Here is a 21,548-nt window from a genome sequence, read left to right as displayed (position 1 = left end):
TATCCAATCAGAGGTCTTGCCAACAGTTGATTGAATCACATCTCCATGGAAACAACCAATCAATAGGTTCCAACCTAATCAACACTAATACATTTGCCCACACAAGATTGCATCAAAGAACATGGCATTTGGGGGGATGTAATACATCCAAACTGGCACACTAAGTGTACTTTTCTTCCTAGATGATCTGTTTTCCTCACCTTTATTCCTTCTTGATTAAACTTGCAATAAAGATGCCATGAGTTTCCCATCTTAGATACCAGAATTATGCCTAGCCTCTGTCCCTCTATATCATGAAGCTTGGGTCTGAGTTTCTTTTTCAGTGGATTTAACAATACAAGTGGTCTTTTAAGTCCTGTTGAGCTCTTGGGGACAGTACAAAAGAAAATACACATCTCCCTGGGTTTCCTTGTTGAATACCATGTGCAGCTGTCTGAGCAGATCTGGAAGAACTCTTTCTGAAAAACGAATGTCCCATGAATAGTATTTTTGAGCTCCATTGAGATCATGGAGGTGGTGACTGGGATCAGCTGTTTCATGGCTGAATTACCCAGTTTGAGGATTATTCAATCTCTTGATTCCTTTTCTCTCCTGTTATCTCCCTGTTGTCATTTAATCCCATCACCAACATGTGGCCAGGGTCTGGGAAAGAAACTCCTAATCAGCCAATATGGCTGCTTTTTATACCTGGGCATGTTTATCTATGCGATATCCCAGAGTGTGCAAAGTTCTATTTTAAATTATATACTTAATTTGTCAAATAAAAATATTAAATAAGTAGAAGTAGCCACAAGAAGTCTGATGTGCATTTAGGCTGCATTAATAAAAGAGTACCTGAAAAAATAACCCCATCCATATATGAGAACTGGGAAAACTGCTTTAACAGAGTTAAAGTGGTGGTGGATTCTTCCAAACCAAACTTCGAAGTCTTGACAGAGACAGCAGATACCTAAGTTTGGTGATAAGAGTTAAAGAGAACAGAATTACTCCAAAGAAAATGAAGAGGGTGTGGTTTAACTTGTAAGATGAAGAGAGCAAAGAGGAGAAGAGAAAGAAGAGACCTGAGCAAGGGGTCAGGAGGCTAAAGGTCTCTAGAAATGGCCTACAGATCTGTTTGTTTGTTGTTTTTTTTTTTTGATCAAGAAACATTAAAAGGAATTTATATTATTTGAAATAAATCCCTCCATTTCACTGATATCATCAATAACATTTGAGACAAATAAAATATCATACATGAATGTATTTCAATATGAAATTAGAGGAAAGAGTACAAAGGCATTAAATTCACGTTAGAGAGATATTGTAGGGAAGAAAGAGCTGGCATAGAAGGATGTTAAGGTAGTCATCCAACCAAACAAGCTGAGAATGAGTAGATGCTGAGAACCACGGATGACTATGAAAACAGAAGTCTGAATTTTTTCAGAATTCTTGGGAAGACTATTCAGTTTTCCAAAAATATATGGCATGTGAGTTTGAAGCAACCTTTTCATTTTCATAAAGGGCAACTGCTTCCAACAGATTTCTGGTTTACAAATATTTACTATATTCATTCAAATCAAGGAGGGCTACATTCTAGCTCATCTCTTCTTATACCACGGAAATCAGAAGATGCGTTTCCAATTCAAGACGGTGTATATCTAAGGCATCTACACAAATAGTCTCCATATAAGAAAAAGCAAAGCAGTGAAGACTTGCAACCATATTATCTGAAAAAAATTACTGCAAGGATTAGATATTTTCTCCAGGAGCCAGAAGGATGGAAATAAGATAAGTGGAAGAAATAGGTTTACTTTCAATGTAATGACACTTTTCTAGTCATCAAACTCTCTCAAGATGTGAAGAATTAACCCAGGAGGCAGTGAGATAGTTGTCTATGGAAGCATGTGGGCAGAGGGTGAAACTTAGAGAGCTTTGTCTCACTTCTTTAAACAAAATTGGAAGCTCAATATGATTCAGAAGAACTATCTAAAAAGTCAATGGAATCCCAAGACTGTGCAGGTTTATCCTCCATTTCACTCCATTCTCCTATCTCTTATATGCGCACACCTGTGGAGGCTCAGAGAGGTCTCTGTCAAGTGCAATTCAAAGCCCACCAGTGTAGTATCTGGTCAGTCTTCTGATCTTTGTGGATTAACATCTTGATTTGCCTCATCCATGTCCCATGTGCTGACAGTTTCATACCCCCAGTAGTATACACTGATAATGATTTCAATCTTTTCAGGGAAAATCCATTTACTTTACTCTACTTTATTCACACTCCTCTGTCCCCTTCTCAATTTGAGATGACACAAAAGGATGTGAGTGATTCAATTTAAACCTCTAGTGTTTTGCTGAAAAGTGTTTCAGAATGTTAATAACATCATACCTGTTTAAGAGACTTTAGAGTTTTCCAAGTGGGTTTGTAATACCTTATTCATATAGCATATACAACAATTCTGAAGTAGGAATTAATTTTCCCATTCCACTGACAAAGAATGAGATGCTAAGCAACAACCTACCTGGAGTTAATAAGTAGTTATGCTACAACCTGAACCCAGATCTCCCCACTTGCTATATTGATACTCTACTCTGCTATTCTTATTCTGGCCAAGCTAAACAACTCAAAGCAACATAAAGCATAAGGCTCATCCATTTGGCTGAGTGGGCCAACACTGGCAAGGAGGAAGGCTCAAACCAAAGAGGACTCATCCAAGCTAGAATCAATTCCTCAAGCCATCCTTCCGTTTCCAAACAGAGTTAACTGGTGTTCACTGCAAAACACATTTGTTCATATGAAAAATCACCTGCCTGCATGGGGCACAGCAGATTGAAGTTCTGTGTCCCTACTGGATACAAGACGTTCTGCCATCTCCCGATGGCTCCTCTCTTGCCTTAAGTCATCCCCACGGAAGAGGCCACAGCAGTGTCCTGCCATGCAGGAAAGCTTGGCAGCAACAAAAACAGATATCTTTTTAGAGAGGTGTGAATTCTCTGGGGAAAGTCAGAGCAGTTCAATAATGTACAGAAGAAGCTGAAGGAAGTGGAGAGGAGATTTGTGAGAACTCAGATAGTTCACATTCTTCTGATTTTGAGCCAGAGAGAGGAATTTGAACAGATTGAAGCACACACCAATGTCATGCTGTCACTTCACACCTGGACTCTAAGCTAAGATATGTATCCTGGGGAAAGAGGTGAGTTCAGTTCATTTCTGCTCTTTTTTGATATCTTCATCTGCCAAAGAACAGCACTGCTGACCTCAACCTCACTTCCATTTTCAGGTACTCAGAAGATTAATGTTTGTGAAAACATGAGTGAGTTCATGCTGGGAAACAGTCTTTTTAGAAGAACAGGTCATATTAGGTCTTAGCTGAAATTGCCTCATGTTTTCTAGAGTTTGTAAAACTATTTAAAAAATCTTTTTGCATTATTCTTGGATTCCAAAGCCTCTTAGAGACTAGCTGTTCTGGGTGATTCGCATTCTCAATTTGATATCAGAATCATCCATAGAGTTGCACACTGCATGAGCCAATCTCAAATATTAAAATGGGTGGCAGTGGGGGGGCGGGGGGTGGGGGTGGGCAATGCTGGCAACTTGTCAACTTTTGAAAGGAAAAACTTTTAAAAGGCACAACCTTTGTGAATGTAATTAGCACCACTGAATTGTATATCTCAAAGTGGTAAAATGGGAGCTTTTAGGTTGCATATATGTCACTAGAACAGAAATTTAAAAAAAAAAAAATCAACATAGAAGTATACAATACAAAGAACAAACCCTAAAGTAAATTATGGACTACAGCTAATAGTATAATTATAATAATATGATTTCATCAATTGTCACAAGGTTACCACACTGATGCAAAATGTTAGTAATAGGAAAAACTGTGCATATTGGGGATTGGGGGCCATATATGGGAATTCTGTACTTCCTACTTGATTTTCATGGAAACCTACAACGGCTCTAATAAAAAATAAATAAAATAAGAATTTCAAAAAGGTAGTGTAATATTTACCAAGCGCAAAGTTAATCTCTCCCATAAGTTGATATGATTAGAAAATAGAAATAGAATCTAAATGTTTCAATGATTTTTGAACAGTATTTATTGTGGTCCAGGATTTCCTTTGAAATTGCCTTTGGGTCTTCCTTAGATGGCAATAAAGCAGTTAAAAGACCAGGAACTCTAATTCTATACTTTTCAAAACCAGTTCTATTTTTGCCTATCTATAGATAGGGATCCTTTGAAAGATTTCAGTGGGTAAAAGAGTTCCACAATCTCAAGTTTGAAGAATACTGATAAAACTAAATTCCTGGAAGATAGCTACAGGAAGAACCAAGGGGAAGCTAATTTGTTTTCTTTGTCATTGTCAATCTCTGGTGCAAAACCTTTATTAGCATAGTTAATTAGGTTCAGGATCCTCATTAAGGCATCCAAAGCTCTTCATTGTCTTTTCAGCATTATCTACCAATCCTCTTACCATTACCTTCCAACACGCTTTCGCACTTATCCACCTTCTGTGTTTTTGCTCATGCAGTTTCCTCAGCATACAACGGGCTCCCAGGTACCCCATCTCTACTTGTCAAAATCCTGCTCTTCCTTTACCCCCACTTTATATGCTACCTTCTGTACCATACGTCTACATCGTCCAACAGGCTATATTCCATCCTTCCACTGAACCTCCACCGCAATTTTTACATAATCTTTAATGGTGCATTATATTCTCCTTCGTTAATCTTTTCTTTTACTGGTCTTAAATTTTTTCAATCATTTATAAGGAAAGAAAATTAGTCTCTTTTTTCTCTGTATGGCCTCCAAGTCCTCACACTCTATTGGCATTCTGTCAATTTAGTTTGAAATTAAAACAATATTGGCCTGGGTGGGTCATTTATTGGACCAAATTTGGATTTTCTTTTATTGTTGAGAAAATTTAGTATTTCCAGATTATGTCTCCACTTACCAATCTTCTCAATAGGATGAATACTCTCTTTCTTTCACCAGAACTGCAATTCCACTCATACAGGAACAACAAATAATCATTATCTGCAAACATGCACTCATCTCCTTCTGGAGTCAGCCACCCTCGCTGTTTTGGTCACCCTGGCCTCTTTGCTATTCCATGAACATAACAAACAACATTTATTTTTGCCTCAAGGCCTTTGCAGTTTTTCTCTCTGTGTGGCTTGCTTTCCAGCTTGTTGGACCAAATCTCTACTCTTGCAACACAGCCTCAAAGAGGCTTTTAACAACACCTTATCTTAAAGAGTACCCCCTTATTTTCCATCTCTATTGCCCTGATTTATTTTACCTAACATTAGATGATATGATATTTCTAAATTTTTTTATTGGTCTACCTGATTGGAACCTATGCTCTACAAAGGCAAATACTTAGTCTTGTTCACCTTGTTCACTGACATAGCTCCAGCACTGAAATAGTCTCTGACATATAAGAAGGGCTCAATAAATATTTACCAAATAAATGGAGAACAAATCTGCATCATCACAGGGGTAGTGTGATTTCTCAGAGGATTGAAAGTTGGAATTCCAGTCCCTCTTTTGCCCTTAACTAAATATTGATCTGGACCAGCCACTTAATGGTCTAATGTCAATAGTTTTTCTTTATTTTTTTAAACAAATTGAGATGAGACTAAAAAGCCAAAAATTTATAAATCTAACTTTCTATGATTTTTAAATCATTGGCTTCTTTGTCAGTGAGGTTCATAGTATTTCCTTAAAATGAAGACTTGTAAGATGCTGGGATACACTGGGGGAAGTCAGTTCTTCAGAAAGAATTGTGACATAGACAAGAAGTGACCAGAATTCACCCTGGAGCTGTTGATATGTGGGGAGCAGCTTAATGAAATGACAGCCCTTGTTTTGTAAAGCAGTTAATGGACTTGACAAGAATCACAGTTTCCATGCAAGGAACACTGGCAGTCCAAATAATGAGTCCTTAACTCACTCACCAGGACTGTCATATCCTCAAAATGCATTTGTTAGGAGCTGTATTGGGCCAAATGCTTAATAAATTCAATAATGTCTTCACTAAGTGCATTAGCAGGGCCAGCTATGATCTTGCTAGATTGCTTTAGTTGTGCTTAAGCAATTAGAATTAGGACAATTGCTCCAAGTAAGTGGGGAGGAATGGAGAACTAGAACTAATTGGTTGCTTTTCTGGACTGGTTTGGGGCAACAAACCTAACTGAGGTGCAAAGCCAATTACCAAAGCTATTTAAGTGTAACAAATGAAGGTCTGAAAAACTAAACTATTAATTAAGGGCAGGAACATTAAAATTTAAAAAGATGACCATTTACCCTCAGTCCAGTGATGCCTATCTCTTGCCCAGTAAATTGGCAATAGAATTTTGGGAAAAAGACCTTGCTAGAAATCTGAAGTACTAACAAAAGGCCAGAGCAGGAGGCGAGAAGCCAAGCAGTCCAATTTTCAGTGGCTTTCTGACTTCCTGGCTGATTCTCAGCATCAGGGATTAATTACTATGCAAGTTACTACAGGCCTGTAGGCCAAGGACTTGAAAAGAAGAAGACATCAAGCAAGGAAGAATTAAATAGAAACTGGAATCAAGACTGAGAACTAAAGTTCTGCAGCTTTAGGCACCCTGGGTATCATTACTAGGCAAGACCACTTTGAGATAAATATCTAAATGCATGCCTATTTTATATGGCCCATCTCCCTTTCCTATAAGACCTATTGTTACCGAGCCACATACTATTTTATTGTTCTGTATTTCATCTTCTTGACACCCTTAATGTCACACATTCTTTAAGGAACCCAGGGTTACCCTCTACAGGATCTTACTAATCTCCCCAACAACTGACTATTCCTTCAACCTCTTCCTATTCTTTTCCATTTGCTCAAAAGGCAGCTTTTTGTTGTGTGATAAGAGATTAATAGCTAGATATTAGTCCTGCCAATTTGTGAGAAGCTAATATGTTATCTCTACAAGGAGTCATGAAGCTTTAATTTAAATAACATCAAATGCGTATTGAATTCTATAACAAGAGTAAAATTTGAAGCCATTTATTCTAGAACCTTCCTTCCACCAACAATGAGACTGAAGCCCAAGGGCTGGCTTTTGTGATCCTGTTGACACATGTTCTTTCCAACAACCCATACTAACACCTTACCAGGATGTAATCTTAGAATATTAGGCTAATAGAATATTAGATTTTAGACTCCCTGTTAGGCTTGAGGGAAGGCCAAGCAACCCAGGGCCCCTTACATCACTGCCATACATCTCACCTCTGTTTACCTGTGAGTGAGAGCAAATCAGTTGCTAGAGGAAAGAAGAATAAAATATTGGTAACATTTGTACACTACTACAAGTATAGTCTTCTTAAGGACCTACTATGTCTCATGTCACACCAGGTTTCAAGCAGCAAAGCAACATGCATGAAGGAAAGCTCATGGTTTTGGGTTCCAACCAGCTCTGAGTTCAAATGTTGGCCTCAACACTTCCTTGAATCCTGACTTATCCTCCTTTCACTTCAGTGTCTTTTTTCATAAAGTACAGGTAATACCAACATTTCAGTGACATTTTGAGGCTTGGAGATATTATATACACATATGCATATATTTATTTTCATATTTGGCAAATATTATATTTGAAAAAGATTCTGGCATGGAGTAGTTGGTAGTCAAAAGTTCATGTTTTAATTTGTAATTGTTAAATTATGAAGTGTGAGCTAAGTGCTTTCTTAGTTATTATAAAAGGCAATGTTGCTTCAAAGTTCTCAAAATTCTGAAAAATGAATAACTACTGATCTAAAGATGGCAGTTTTTTTTTCCCTTAGGTTACATGACACACACTTGCACCATGATGAAATAACTCAGTAACTCTGAGAAAAGTTATCATATTTGAATCTGCCAAAAAAGAGATCAACACTTTGAATGGCACTCTCTACTACACGCACACAGACATACATGCACATGCACATCACATAAATTTAAAGTTTATTCTGAAGTACTGAGATTATGTAAATTGCAGAGAAACACAATAGCCCCCTCCTCCCCAACCACCTGCAAGGGTGACCTTGTTCTAGTGGCATCCCCGGAATGATTCTCTCAGAACCTGCTTCCCCTTCCTCTCCCAGCTGCACTGCTAAAAGATCACTTTGCTACCAGTTAGCATCTGGAAGTTTTCCTGGACACCTCAGCGATGTGGTTTTCTTTCTATGAGTGCCAGACCTAAAGTTGATATAGAAAAGCCCAACCTTTCCTTTACTATTCTGTACTTTTATTCCCCATGACAAACTCACACAAGGCTATATGGGTAAAAGTGAATTCGTTGAAGGACTCGCGTAATTCAGGTGAAGAAAAATTGAAATTTTGTGCTTTCTCCGTGATTCTGGGAACGTTCCTTGCTGGAATGTCCTCTTGAGTGCACTTGTCTTCCCAAACCTGCCCCTTTGCCTTTGGCAGTCTCTTCCCTCTGAAAGCATTTCTTTCTTCTAATCTGCACTGTGAAAGTTGATACCCATCTTTTGGTTGATTATTAAATCAAAGTACCAGATAGGGACAGGGTTGGGGGGAACATCAGGTTTTATCATAGCTGATCCTTTCAAGCCCCAGTAATAGGGCAGAGACATCCTTTGTCATTTTAAGTGGCACAGTTCAGTCTAGGCTAGACATGGAAATCTTGAGTTTGACCCTATTTTGAGCTCTTTTCAGCTGTATAGGCACACCTATTAAAACTCTTATTGTCCATTGTCACTGCTAAGTCAAGTGTAAATGTATGTGAGCACAAACACATGCATTTTCCCAGAATAAATAGTAATTATCAGTGACAGTGAAGCTTACACCCATAAAAAGGAAATGTTTTTTTTTCATTGCTTACATGTTTCAAGGTGCCTCTCTACACAATGGTGTGAACATTTCACATTATTTTACAAATAATTATTTCCTGCTTGCAAGGTTTGCTTTTGGAGGCCCTGATGACTTATTTCTCTTAACGGCCATTCCTGTGGATACAAAAGACCTGGTCAAAGACTTGAAATTATCACTTGGTATGATTATATTATTTGCCATGGACATGTCTCAATTTCTTCTTTGGATGGGGATGGGAAGGATTTATTTTTCCCATAAAGGAATATTTAAAGAAGTCCGTTTCCTTCTAGAAATCCAGTTAGTTAAGTTTTTCTTTCTGGGTTGACAGTCTTCTTACAGGTTCTTCACAAGAAAAATTGCCTTTTTCAGATCCCGTTTCAACTCAATCAGCTGAGCCCTAAACTAAAATCCCTTTTCCTTTTAAATGTTATTGATGTGCACGTTGGAATAAGCTGGAACAAAGAATAAACCAAATAGTCTTTGTTGCATAATGGGCCAAGCCTTTAGTCAAAGAATGAAAAGAATAAATGGATTTCCTGGGTTCTTTAAAACCGGTCCCACCATATCTATTCTAGTGCCCGAATGCCTTCCAAATCCCCTTTGAATGCTTTTTAATCTCTAGTAATATGAAGCAACAAATAAAGGGATTGTACATCTTCTCCCATCTATGTATTTGCCTGGCTCGTAGCAGTAAATATCCTAAGTACTAAACTTCAACTATCAGAGAGGGGGCAGACATCTGAGCAGGCAGCAAGGAAGATGCAAAGAACATTTAACCTAATACTTATTCTTTTAAGTTAAAGCCCCAATATCTGTGGTTAACAAAACATATGGTTGTACTGAGCAAAGAAGAGAGAGCTTTCCAATTCACTTAACTGTCTATTTCCACAACATATATAATTGAATCACATATCTGATTAAATCAGAAAGTGGAGAAATCTTTGGATATACAGCACCTCATGCCTACTACCTCAACGTGGGCTCACTTGCTATCTCACTGCCAGCTTTAATATGGCAATTAGTGCCGGCAAAACTCTATTTGCTTATAGACCTAATTAGAGATCAAGAGAGTGGCACACATTTGATAATTGCATGGCCGTGGCCCATCTATCAGCCATTGTTAAATTGTTGTTATATTAATGTAAAGCTTATAATCGCTGCTGTTCCAAATTGAATAAAATGTTCTTGCCAATTCTCCAATGCAATTAATTTACATAAAAGCCTCTGGAACCAAAATTAAAATGATATACATCTTTGCAAGGCTTCAGTTAAAACAAAGCTAAGTAATAAGGAACTCGTACATCTCTTCCCCCTGCATTTTTATGTTTACTGGAGTTAATGGCCAAACAATCATTAAAATGTGCCTAAAACTAATTAAAATTGTTATGCTCATACCTCATTTGCTGTGTACTCTAATTTATTATTCAAGGCATTAATATTTTAAACTCCCTGTTCCAGAGTCCATGGAGATTCTAAGCACTAGAACAGAAGGTCAGCAGTTCCCCTTCCTTCCAGTAATCTGCAAACAAATCATGTTAATCTCATTAGGACATTTGATATTGACTAACAATAAATAATGATCCAGGTAATCTTGTCTGTTTTGTTTCTTCTGCTTTAACTAACTAAAATAAAACACAGTCACACATCATGAGAACAGCTGTGCAACGTTGCAAGCAAGGAATGCTACATTATAGATGCCACATTTATATGGGCTCCAAGACAGAGAAACAAAATTTGTTAGATATTAGCAGAGTAGCACAGGCAGAGGTACTGGTGTGGGATTACAGGTCTTCAGAATCACGAAATAAATATACAATTAATGGGACCATTTATTTATAGCAGAGCCAGGTAAAAAAATTCAGTCTGTGCATCTGCCATTAAAAGTCTTAATAATACAATATGCTTTCTGCTAATTTTATGTTATTAGTCTAGTTAAGTTGTTACTCAATTACTAATATCTATCATTTATTTAGAGACTAGTCTGAGGCAGTGTCTGTTACATAATTTATCTAATTTCATCTATACAACAATACTATTATGGTTGCCATTTTAATGTTTGATGAGGAACCAAAGCTCGGTAATATAAAGTAGCTTGCTCAAGGTCGCATGCTCTAGATGATACAGCAGGAAATTAAGTTCACGTGCATCCATCTCCTAAGTCCATGGTTTTTTTTTACTAGACCCTGCTCACGTATTAAATAATTTTGATCCTTCTGGAGTTGATAGGTAACTATTTCTTCCTCACACATCTTCTATACATTTGACCTTCACAGAGATTGTTTTTCTCTTTCTTTTCATCTCTGTACCACCATATCTCCATAAAGTAGATGCTAAAACTGGTGTGTTGGCTAGCTAGAACACCAGTGGAAATCTGGTATGGAAAAAGCTGCTGGAAACCTGAGCCTGTTAGGAGCAGAAAAAATCTTTGACATACCTTGAGGCAACGTTTGCTTCTCAATGGACTAAGAAATACTACAGTCTAAGTGGAGGCACAAAGAAATACTATTTTATTTAACAAGATGGAGTGTAAAATGTGCATTTCTCTTGAAACCATTTCTGATTTTTGGTCTTGTGACTTCCATCCTAAGTAGCAGTGTGAACATGAACAAATCATTCCCTCTTGGAGTCTGTTTCCATCATCTGAGGGCTGTTCAGGAGGATCAAAATGCATCCTTCCAGCTCTGCTAAACTATGGTTTTGTTTGGAAGAGCTGGAACCTAGACAATGACCATAATTTGTAGCTCCTAAAGTTGAAAAGATGAATCATACATGTACTCTGGGGTTTGGTTCAACAGAGATTTGGAAACTGAAAATCTCTGTGCTAATATACAGTCATATTTTAAGTTTTCAAAAATATCTTTAAGAACAGAATCACTTTGTCAAAGAAATACATCTGTTGTCTGTTCTGTGTGTGTGTGTGTGTGTGTGTGATGTCGTCCCAGGATACTGAACAGGTATAAAGCAGAAATAGGTGTGGGGGGAGGCTATGGATGTGAAGTGGTTCTAGAAGCACCATTCTCTTGACTCCCCACTCCATCTCTACAGTAAGAAAGTTTGAAAAATGCCAGGTCTCTGTGGACCACAGCTTAAAAAAAAAAAAACACTTCGATGGCAAATGATTCTTAGAGGTTAAAAAAATAATACTAAGGCATCTAAAGAAATACATGAAGTTCCTCAGGGAGCTCTCCATAACTTTAGGTTACAAAAAAATGAAAGATACAAAAAAGAAAATATAATCAACTTTATATGCTGTGCTCAGAGCAGGAATAAAAAGGGAGAACTCACTGCTAATGGAGGATGCAAACAATGGTAAAATGTTATGGGTGTTCAGAGAACAGAGAGATTACTCCCAGCTGTGGCAAATCTGTGATGGGAATCAAAATAAAGCCAAGAACTCCTCTGGTTGAAAAGACTTCAGAAAAACTGCAGTGGATGATGTAATTTTTAAGAGATGTGAGATATGAAGGGTGCATGGGATTTGGCCTTTCAGAGATTTAGTGAAAGGCTGAAAGATGTTCCGGGTAAAGTAGAGGGTAACAAGCAAAAAGAGGAAGAAAAAGAGCACAGTGTAGCTCTGATTGTCTTGAGCAAAGGAGGAATGGATGTAGTGGAAAGAACATGTATTCACTCAACAAATAATTATTGAACACTTCTGGTGTGCCACACCCTGCTGGTGGTACATAGTAGAGAAAACAGGCAAAACTTTTCCGTCATGGTACTTATATTATATTCATGCACTAGACACCAAGCAAGGTAAGTTTTTAAAAATACGTGTTGTAGTAGAAAATTATCAAAAGGAAATTAACCCCCCAAAACTAGGAGCATTGAATGTTGGAATGAGGAGTTGTGTAGGTAGTATCACTGGAAGGTGAACTATGAATAAAAAGTTGAGATAGCCATGTGGATGCGTGACTGAAAAGCATCTTCATCAGAGAAAAATGCCTGTGCAAAGGCCCTAAAGTGGGAGGATAGAGGATAGAGGGAGGATAACATAGATGGGCAGTGAATTAAGGGGAACTTGGTATGAGAAGAGAATAGCAAGGTAACTGCAACAAGTTCATGGAGGACCTTTCAGAAAATAGGAAGTACGCTGATTTCTACTCAAAGACATTAAAAAGCCATGGGGCAGCTGGAAGTTTTTGACCAGAAGAGGAGCTTGATTCAAGTCACATTTTTGAATGATCAAACTATCTACTGTGTTGAGAGAGAACAGTAGGAGGTGGGAGGCAAGAACAGAAACAGGGAGATCAGTTATGGGGCTAGACAAAAACTGCAGGGAAGAGAAGACAGTGACATGATCCCAGATGGTGAGAGTGGGGTAGATTTTAATGGATAATATTTTGGGTGTGCATTGAAGGCGAAATGTTAGGATTTTCTTTGGGGGTGGGGTACAGTGTATTTTATTGATGGTACGTGACATATTCAGGCTTTCTCAGTCCCTCCCCTCCTTCCAGGGGCCTGGGATGGAAGCTGTGGAGGATGGGCAATTCTCACTATTGGGGGACAGAGTTGGGGCTAGGACTCCCCAGCAGCTGATGGCCTCTCTCTTTCTCTCCTGCTGTCGCTGGGGCTGGTGGTCCAGGGCCTCTTACTCCTTGAAGGCCTTGTGACCTGAAGATCCACCACCCTTGTCGCTATAGCCACATTCATTGTCATACCAGGAAATGAGCTTGATGAAATGGTCATTAAGAGTAATGCCAGCCCTAGCATTAAAGATGGAAGAGTGGGTGTCACCGTTAAAGTCACAGGAGACAACCTGGTTCTCAGTGTAGCCCAGGATGCCCTGAGTCCCTCTTCACCAGCTTCTTGATGTCATCATATTGGTCACTTTCTCCAATCAGCAGGTCAAATCCATGACAGACACATTGGGGGTGGGGATGTGGAAGGCCATGCCAGCAATCTTCCCATTTGGTGCCGTGATGACCTTGCCCACTGCCTCAGCAGTGCCAGTAGATGCCGGGATGATGCTCTGGGCAGCCCCTTGGCCATCACACCACATTTTCCTGGAGGGGCCATCCCAGGTCTTCTGAGTAGCAATGATGGCATGTATGGTGGCATGAATCCTTCATGATGCCAAAGTTGGCAGGGATGACCTTGGCTGGGGCAGGGTGCAGGCAGTTGGTGGTGCAGGAAGCATTGCTGATGATCTTGAGGGAGTTGTAAAACTTCTCATAGTTCTTACCCATCACAAACATGAGGGCATCAGCTGAAGGGGCAGAGATGCTGACTCTTTTGGCACCACCCTTCAAGTGAGCCCAGCCTTCTCCAGGGTCCTGAAGACCCCAGTGGACTCCGTGACATATTTAGCACCAGCATCACCCCATTTGATGTTGGTGGAATCTCTCTCATGGAAGATAGTAATGGGGTTCCCACTGATGACAAGCTTCCCATACTCAGCCTTGATGGTGACTTTGAAATTGCCATGGGTGGAATCAAACTGGAACAGGTAGACCATGTTGTTGAGGTCAATGAAGGGGTCATTGATGGCAACAACCTGCACTTGGCTAGAGTTTTCAGTAACCCTGGTGACCAGGTGCCCAGTACAGCCAAATCTGTTCATTCTTACCTTCACTATTGTGCCTCAGGGATGTGGCTGGCACTGCACAAAAAGATGCAGCTGTCTGTTGAGGGGAGGAGCAGGGATCCACATCATAGGATTTTATAACAGATTTTATGTGAGGTTTATGTGAAAAAGAGAAGTGTCAAACATGACTTCAAAGTTTTAAGCCTCAGCAAATAAAATAATGTGATGGGAAGACTAAGCGAGGAATTATTTTTTAGTTTCATATTATTTTGGTTTTTGATAGGAGAATATCAGGAGCTTAATTTTGTGTGTATCAATTTTCAAATGGAAATTAGACATTCAAATAGAGGTGCTAATTACACAGCAGATATAATGGCAGAAGTTCAGGGGAGAGGTCTAGACTTGACATAAAAATGCCGTATAAATAGTATGTAAAGCCGTGATTCTGAGAGATCATTTACGGATTAAGTGTAGGCAGAGAAGAGAAGAATGCCAGAGACTCACCCCAAGGGCTCTCCAACATTTGGAAGTTGGGAATGTGAAGAGACAATAGATGGTGAAAATAACCTAAGAAAGAGAGGCCAAAATAGTTGAAGAAAAATCAGCAGAGTTTACAATCCAAGAGAAGAAAGGGTTTCAAGAAGGAGAAAGTCATCAACTATGTGAAATGCTTCTGTTAGGTCAAATTAAAAGAATATTGAAAAAAAAAAATGGTGTTAATGTGTAGCAACAAGAAGCAATGAACTTCAGGAGAGCAAGCTTGGTGCAATGACCTCACTGAAGTGTGTACAAGATAGCATGTAAACAGAAAATTGGAGACAATGAGTATAGACACTTCCAAGAAGATTTACTCTACAGGAAAGAAATGGGGCAGTAGCTGGAGGACAAAGTGGGGTCTAGATGTGTTTTTCCTATCTTTTATATTTTTTAAAGTGAGAAGAGAAAAGCATGTTATATGGAGTTAAGAGTCAAAATAGAAGGGGATCATAAAATCAAATCATGAAGATATTAAATATCAGGCTGATAAATTTGAATCTTGTTTCATAAGCTATAAGGAGCCACTGAAGTCAGGATAATAGGTTCAAAATTGAACATTCAAAAATGAATATAAGGGTTAATTGATGGAGGAAATAAGACACAAACCCTGCTTTGTTAAAAATTCAGACAAGAGAGAACATGGCCCAAAATAGGGTCAAAAGAGAAGGAATTCAAAGAGGGAGAGTGATTTCATAATGTTACAAAAGCAGAATTAATCACACATAACAACAAATGATGTGTGTTGGGAGTAAAGAAGAATGAGGAGTCCAAGTGAACTGCAATTTTTTTTTACTTGAGAGTGATTAAGAAAATAATGGTGGTATTCATTGAAATGGAGAAATTGGGAAGGGACTATCAGGATATCTATATGGAACTTTCCAACAGGTAATAAAAAATACACAGTGTTGAAGAAAATTAACTTAAGAAAACTTTTGAGCAGGAGAAAATGTTTAAAAATCATGAAAGGGTAGTAACTTAAAATAAAAATATAGTGAATGCTTTGGGGCTCATTTCCCTTTAATGTGATTTTGAAAGCAAAGTATGATTAGCATGAGCAAACAGTTACGTAAGAATCCTCTGATACGTTCTTATGAAGGCGAGTTTTCTTGTAAAAACTGTAATTGGGAACTTGGAAGAATTTATATCTTTCCATTTGATTATAATAGATACAGCTTCTTTCTCAGGTGTCTGAGATGTGAAGTAGTCATTGTCAAAAAATGAAAGAGTAATCAATAATAGCTGAAAGCTTGAGAAATCACAAATAACAGGTATGCATAAGTGCAAGCAATCACTACTCAAGTATATTATTCCTAATTGCCTTCATCTCAGTCCTACTGCCCTCACCAGGTCTATGAGATTCTTGTCCACCTTTAATACTGTCTTTCCTGGTCTTTGTATCAATTCCTACATTTCTGATACCTGACTTTCCAACATGTCTCATACTCTCACCCCAACTTCACCCTTTCTTCTGCCCCTAACCTCCCCCCTCCACTACCCCAACTGATTTTTCACTTAGTTTTCCCCAGCCCCAAGCTTGCTTCTGCTTTGATCTGATAGGCAACCTAGATAGGACACATTTAAGCAACTCAAGAAAAGATTCTACACTTATTCACTGCTGGTGGGAATGTAGAATGGTACAGCCCCTGTGGAGGATGGTTTGGAGGTTTCTCTGAAGCTAAGTATAGAGTTGCCTTAGAACCCCACAATTGCAGTACTCAGGATATACCTGGAAGATCTGAAAGTAGGGATGTGAACAGACATTCGCCCATCGATGTTCATAGTGGTATTATTCACGATTGCCAAAAGACTGGAAGCAACCCAAGTAAGTGTTCATCAACAGATGAGTGGATAAACAAAATGTGGTATATACAAACAATGGAGTATTATTCAGCAGTAGGAAGGAATGAAGTCTTGAAGCACATGACAACATGGATGAACCTTGAGGACATTATGTTCAGTAAAATAAGACAGACACAAAAGGACAAATATTTTATAATCTCAATGATATGAATTAATTATAATATACAAACTCATAGACATAAAATGTAGATTATGTTACCAGGATATACGAGGCTAAAAAATCAGGAGCAGTTTCTTAATATGTGCAGAATGTTTAAGTAGGTTGAACTTAAACATTTGGAAATGGACAGAGGTGATGTTAGCACATTATCATGAGAATAATTAACAATGCTGAATGGCATGTGAATGTGGTGGAAAGGGGAAGTTTAAAGTCATATATGTCACCAGAAGTTTGCTCTGGTTTGCTAATGCTGCCATTACACAAAGTACCAGAAATTGATGGGCTTTTATAAAGGGGGTTTATTTGATTACAAAGTTATAGTCATAAGGCCATAAAGTGTCCAATGTAAGACATCAACAATAGGGTACCTTCACTGGAGAAAGGCCGTTGGTGTCCAGAAAACCTCTGTTATCCGGGAAGGCACGTGGCTGGTGTCTGCTTGCTCCCAGGTTGTGTTTCAAAATGGTATTCTCCAAAATGTTGCTCTTGGGGCATTTGTCCTCTCTTAGCTTCTCTGGGGCAAAGTGTCAGCAAAAGTCTGCTTTCAACGGCCATCCTCAAAATGTTTCTGTAAGCTGCAGCAAATGTAAGGGATCCACAACTCCAAGCATCTCTGAACTAAGCCAGCTAGCATCTGGGCCTGTGCCAGCATTTTTAAAGGACTCCAGTAATTAAATCAAGTCCCACACGAGATGGGCTAGGACACACTCCATCAGAGTTATCACCTACAGTTGGGTGGGTCATATCTCCATGGAAACAACTTAATCCAAATATTCCAACCTAATCAACACTAATACGTCTGCCCCCACAAGACTGCATCAAATAGCATGGCATTTTGGGGGACGTAATACATCCAAACCAGCACAGAGATTAAAACATGGGAATGTATAACACAGTGTATCTTGTGATAGATAATGCCCATGATTAACTGTACGAATATAAAAAAGTTCTTTCATGAACTTGAGCAGATGTGTGACACTATTATAAAGAGTTAATAATAGAGGGGTATATGGGAAAAATGTATCTACTGCAAACTATGGGCAGTAGTTAACAGTAATATTTTAATACTCTTTCATCAATAGTAACAGATGTACCACACCAATACTATGGAGTCAACAATATGGGGGGATTAGGAGTATAGGAGGTTTAGGGTTTTCTTTTTTATATTTATTTCTTTTATGGAGTAATGAAAATGTTCTAAATTTTATCATGGGGCTGTATGCACAACTATGTGATGATACTATGAACCAGGAACTGTATACTTTGGGTGGTTTCTATGCTGTGTGATTATATCTCAATAAAATTTCATTTAAATAAAGCTTCTAATTCAGCCATCAAAAACCTTGATAGCCTCAAGTTCCAAGAAGAGATTAGTTATGCCCATTGTATCCTAAGGCATGGGCAGATAACAAGGCAGAAATGTTGTAAATGCAGAAGGAGAAGAAAGAAGAGAAAAAAATACCTAGGTACAGAGAGAAGCAGAAAGACAGGGTAAATTTATCTTAATCTGAATGCTTGTGCCATAAGTCATGATCTCCTAAATGCCATTTCCAAGTACTAACCCATAATTAATTTTTCAAATATGCATGACACGAGTTGAAAAACAAAGTTGATTTTATGATTTTTTTGTAATTCTAAATCTGTTCAATTTATAACTCTCATTTATTCTGAGAATATATCTTCCTACTTTTCTGTATTAAAATGTTCTATAAAAAAATAAAACAAACTAAATGGCAGTGGTTATTTATTTTTAATACTCTACCTGGCAAAATTAGAAGTGGACAACAATGTGTGTTTATGTATAAATTTGTGTTGTTTATATATTAGTGCTATGAGAAATCCAAAAATCTGGCAGCTGCTGTCATAAATTAATTTACTTCAGTACCAACAAATCTCAACAGGTAAGTTTGGTAGAGGCATCTTTGAGCAACTGACAGGTTAATTCGCAAACATAGCTGAAATGAGTTATGAGCAGCTACTATTTCCTTTATTCAAGTGGCTGAATGAAACAGGAAATAAACAAGCTGAATATCTTGAATAGGTAAAATATAAGGATTGGAAAGCATCAAAGAAGAGTGATCTTGTTCTCAGCTCCTCTAACATGTGTCTAAGTTTGTGTACTAGCCTGGCCCGAAATCCTTAACCTCATGGAGGAAGTTTCGTATGAGTTTTGGCAGTTCACTGTGTTTTTCTTTTCTTGTTTGTACTAATGTGCCTCTTCACATTTGTGTGTGCCTTTGCCTTATATAAGGTGAACTTAAGGTTTCCTATTGCTGAAACAGTTCTTGCTTGACTGTCACTTGGGTATAATTTTTTTTCCTCTCTTAACTTTCTAGCCAGGAACTTCCAGGGAACTGAGTTATGTTTGCCTAAGTGTGACTGACCTCAGTTAACAAATCACAGGGCCTCCTAATGTTCATTTATTTTCTTCTGCTGCCTCTAAATCATTATTCTGAGCACTGCTGGTATGCCTTCCCTGCCTCCTGATAGTCTTACCCAGGTAGACAGCAGCTTTCACATGCAAAGTGCCTGCCCCATGGTTCAATAACGTGGATCAACTTCTAGTCCAGCTCAATCTCCCTTAGCTATATAAATACAAATGAAAAGGAAATGCATCCGCCTCACCTCAATGTGCTCACTTCTGACCTTTCACATTTTCACACGAAGTCAACAATTGCAAAGTCAATCATACAAAAGGCAAAAAAAAAGGGGGGGGGGGAGGGTGGAGAGAGAGAAAATATAATCTAGTATTGTCACCAAGCCAGAGAAGTGTATTTACTCAGAGCAACAGCTGACCTTTCTCAGGAAGGACATCTTTAGACAGGTGCATTCCTGTTAATGATGAATTATCATTCTAGTGGTAGCTTCCAGGCCTCACAGACACTCTGTCTGTGTAAGAAAGCAGGAGACTCTGAGATAACACAGGAACACAGGGTCACGCAAGATTCTCTTAGAGTTTTGAATGCTAGCACTGAAACAGCATTTAGAGGTCATTCGGTACATCCCTCCTGCCATGTATTACAAATTTATTCATTTCCCTAACAGATTGCTTGAGAAACTTTCTTTGTATGCATTTGTGTTTGTGTGTGTGTGAGCATGTGTGTGTAGAGGATGTGGGGGTGTGCCAGATAACAGGGATGTACCGATGAAAAAAGTTTTCACCTTCTTGGATGAATAGTGGCCTAAGAGGTTAAGTGACTTAGCTGAGGTTTAGTTTAGTGTCATAGCATGTAAAACCCAGCTTTCTAGTATTTTATGCCCCTCATTCCTCTCTCTTAAAGACATATTTACTTGCTCTCCCCATTCCAAGAGCTTCCCTCATGCCCTTACTGAATGTATTACATCACCTCTGAGCACCTGAGTATAATACATGAAAAAGGATCTCCATGAGTCTGAAATTTAAATCATATTGCAAGAGCAGAAGCCACATCTTAGGTATCCTTGTACCTACCACTGGCTAGTGGAGTGACTTGAACAGAAAACATGCTTATACTTCTTGTTAAATTTGTTCAAGTTTATTATGAGTGTAGACTCAGCCGTGATGTCGTTGATGGAATTGTGTGTAAGGCAATGGTGGGCATGGGGAATATATATAATTATAGAGGATTGTTTTGTTATTCCCAGTGAACCCATGGTTCATTGATTTGGAGGTCGATGGAAAGGGTAGAACTGAATAGTTGCACAAAAATAAAGCACAGTCTTTTCAAACTTGCTTAATCCTTATCTGCCATGCAACTTTTAACCAACTAAAAACTTATGGATTTGCATAACATCTCAAGCCATATGGGAAAGTAAATAATGCTTGGGAGGCACTGCTCTTTTTGGTTGAAAGATTGTAATACTTTTCCTATATTTTCATGGCACTGACATATAAAAAGAGATTCTTAGGCCCCTTAATATAAACATATATAAAGATTTTTTATAAAATGTGCCCATGGAATGTTAAGGTATAGCAAAAACGACCTGGCAGAAAGATAATCAGAAAATTGTCTAGAGCATGAAAATGGGTAATTTTAATGAATAAACCTTTAACTTTTAAGACACCATTTTGCACCAGAAAGAATTTTGTAAAAGCAGAGTAAATCATTTTACTTTCTATAAATCAGACAATTACAACTTAGAACATTTGTCAGGGTATTCACCACAAATCAACTAGTTTGTAGGAAACACTCACTAAAAATGGACAAATGCAAAATACAGAAGACTTTTTTTGTTATGGGAAAAAAAAAAGAGCAAATTGAAAACTTAACCTGTAGGATGACATCTTAATATTCAAACCCTAAATCAGCACTATTTGCTTATTATGTTGGAGATCAAAACAACTAGAGGAGTCAGATGAACCTGGGGTGGTCAGGTTTGAATAGAAGTAGTATCTTGGCTTGGTGTAGTAGAGTTTTGCTGTTTTGAGCCACCTGGGACTCATTTATCCTTCTTTATTAATAGCATCCCACTTTTAATACAAATAGACATCCTTCCCCCATGAAGCCTTCAAGAATAAATACCCTTGATCTTTTCATATTCCTGGTTCAGAGATGTTCTTACAACCTAAGTTGGTCCAGTGAAATGGAAATCCCAGTTTTCTGTGGTAAATATTCTCTCCTATGGGACAAAACTCTCCTAGGTGTCTATTGTAGCCATTTTAAGACCACC

The 21,548-nt window shown here is 38.3% G+C and overlaps 1 pseudogene; it reads right to left on the bottom strand.

Annotated features, from left to right (window-relative positions):
* Positions 1-13,405: 13,405 nt before the first annotated feature.
* On the bottom strand, positions 13,406-16,319 carry LOC119530648 (annotated as a pseudogene).
* Between the last annotated feature and the right edge of the window lie 5,229 nt (positions 16,320-21,548).

Source organism: Choloepus didactylus, chromosome 3 (assembly GCF_015220235.1).
Source record: "Choloepus didactylus isolate mChoDid1 chromosome 3, mChoDid1.pri, whole genome shotgun sequence".
In the NCBI taxonomy this organism is placed as follows: Eukaryota; Metazoa; Chordata; class Mammalia; order Pilosa; family Megalonychidae; genus Choloepus; species Choloepus didactylus.
Note: the sequence above shows the minus strand (reverse complement) of the source record. Positions and strands in the feature narration are given on the sequence as shown.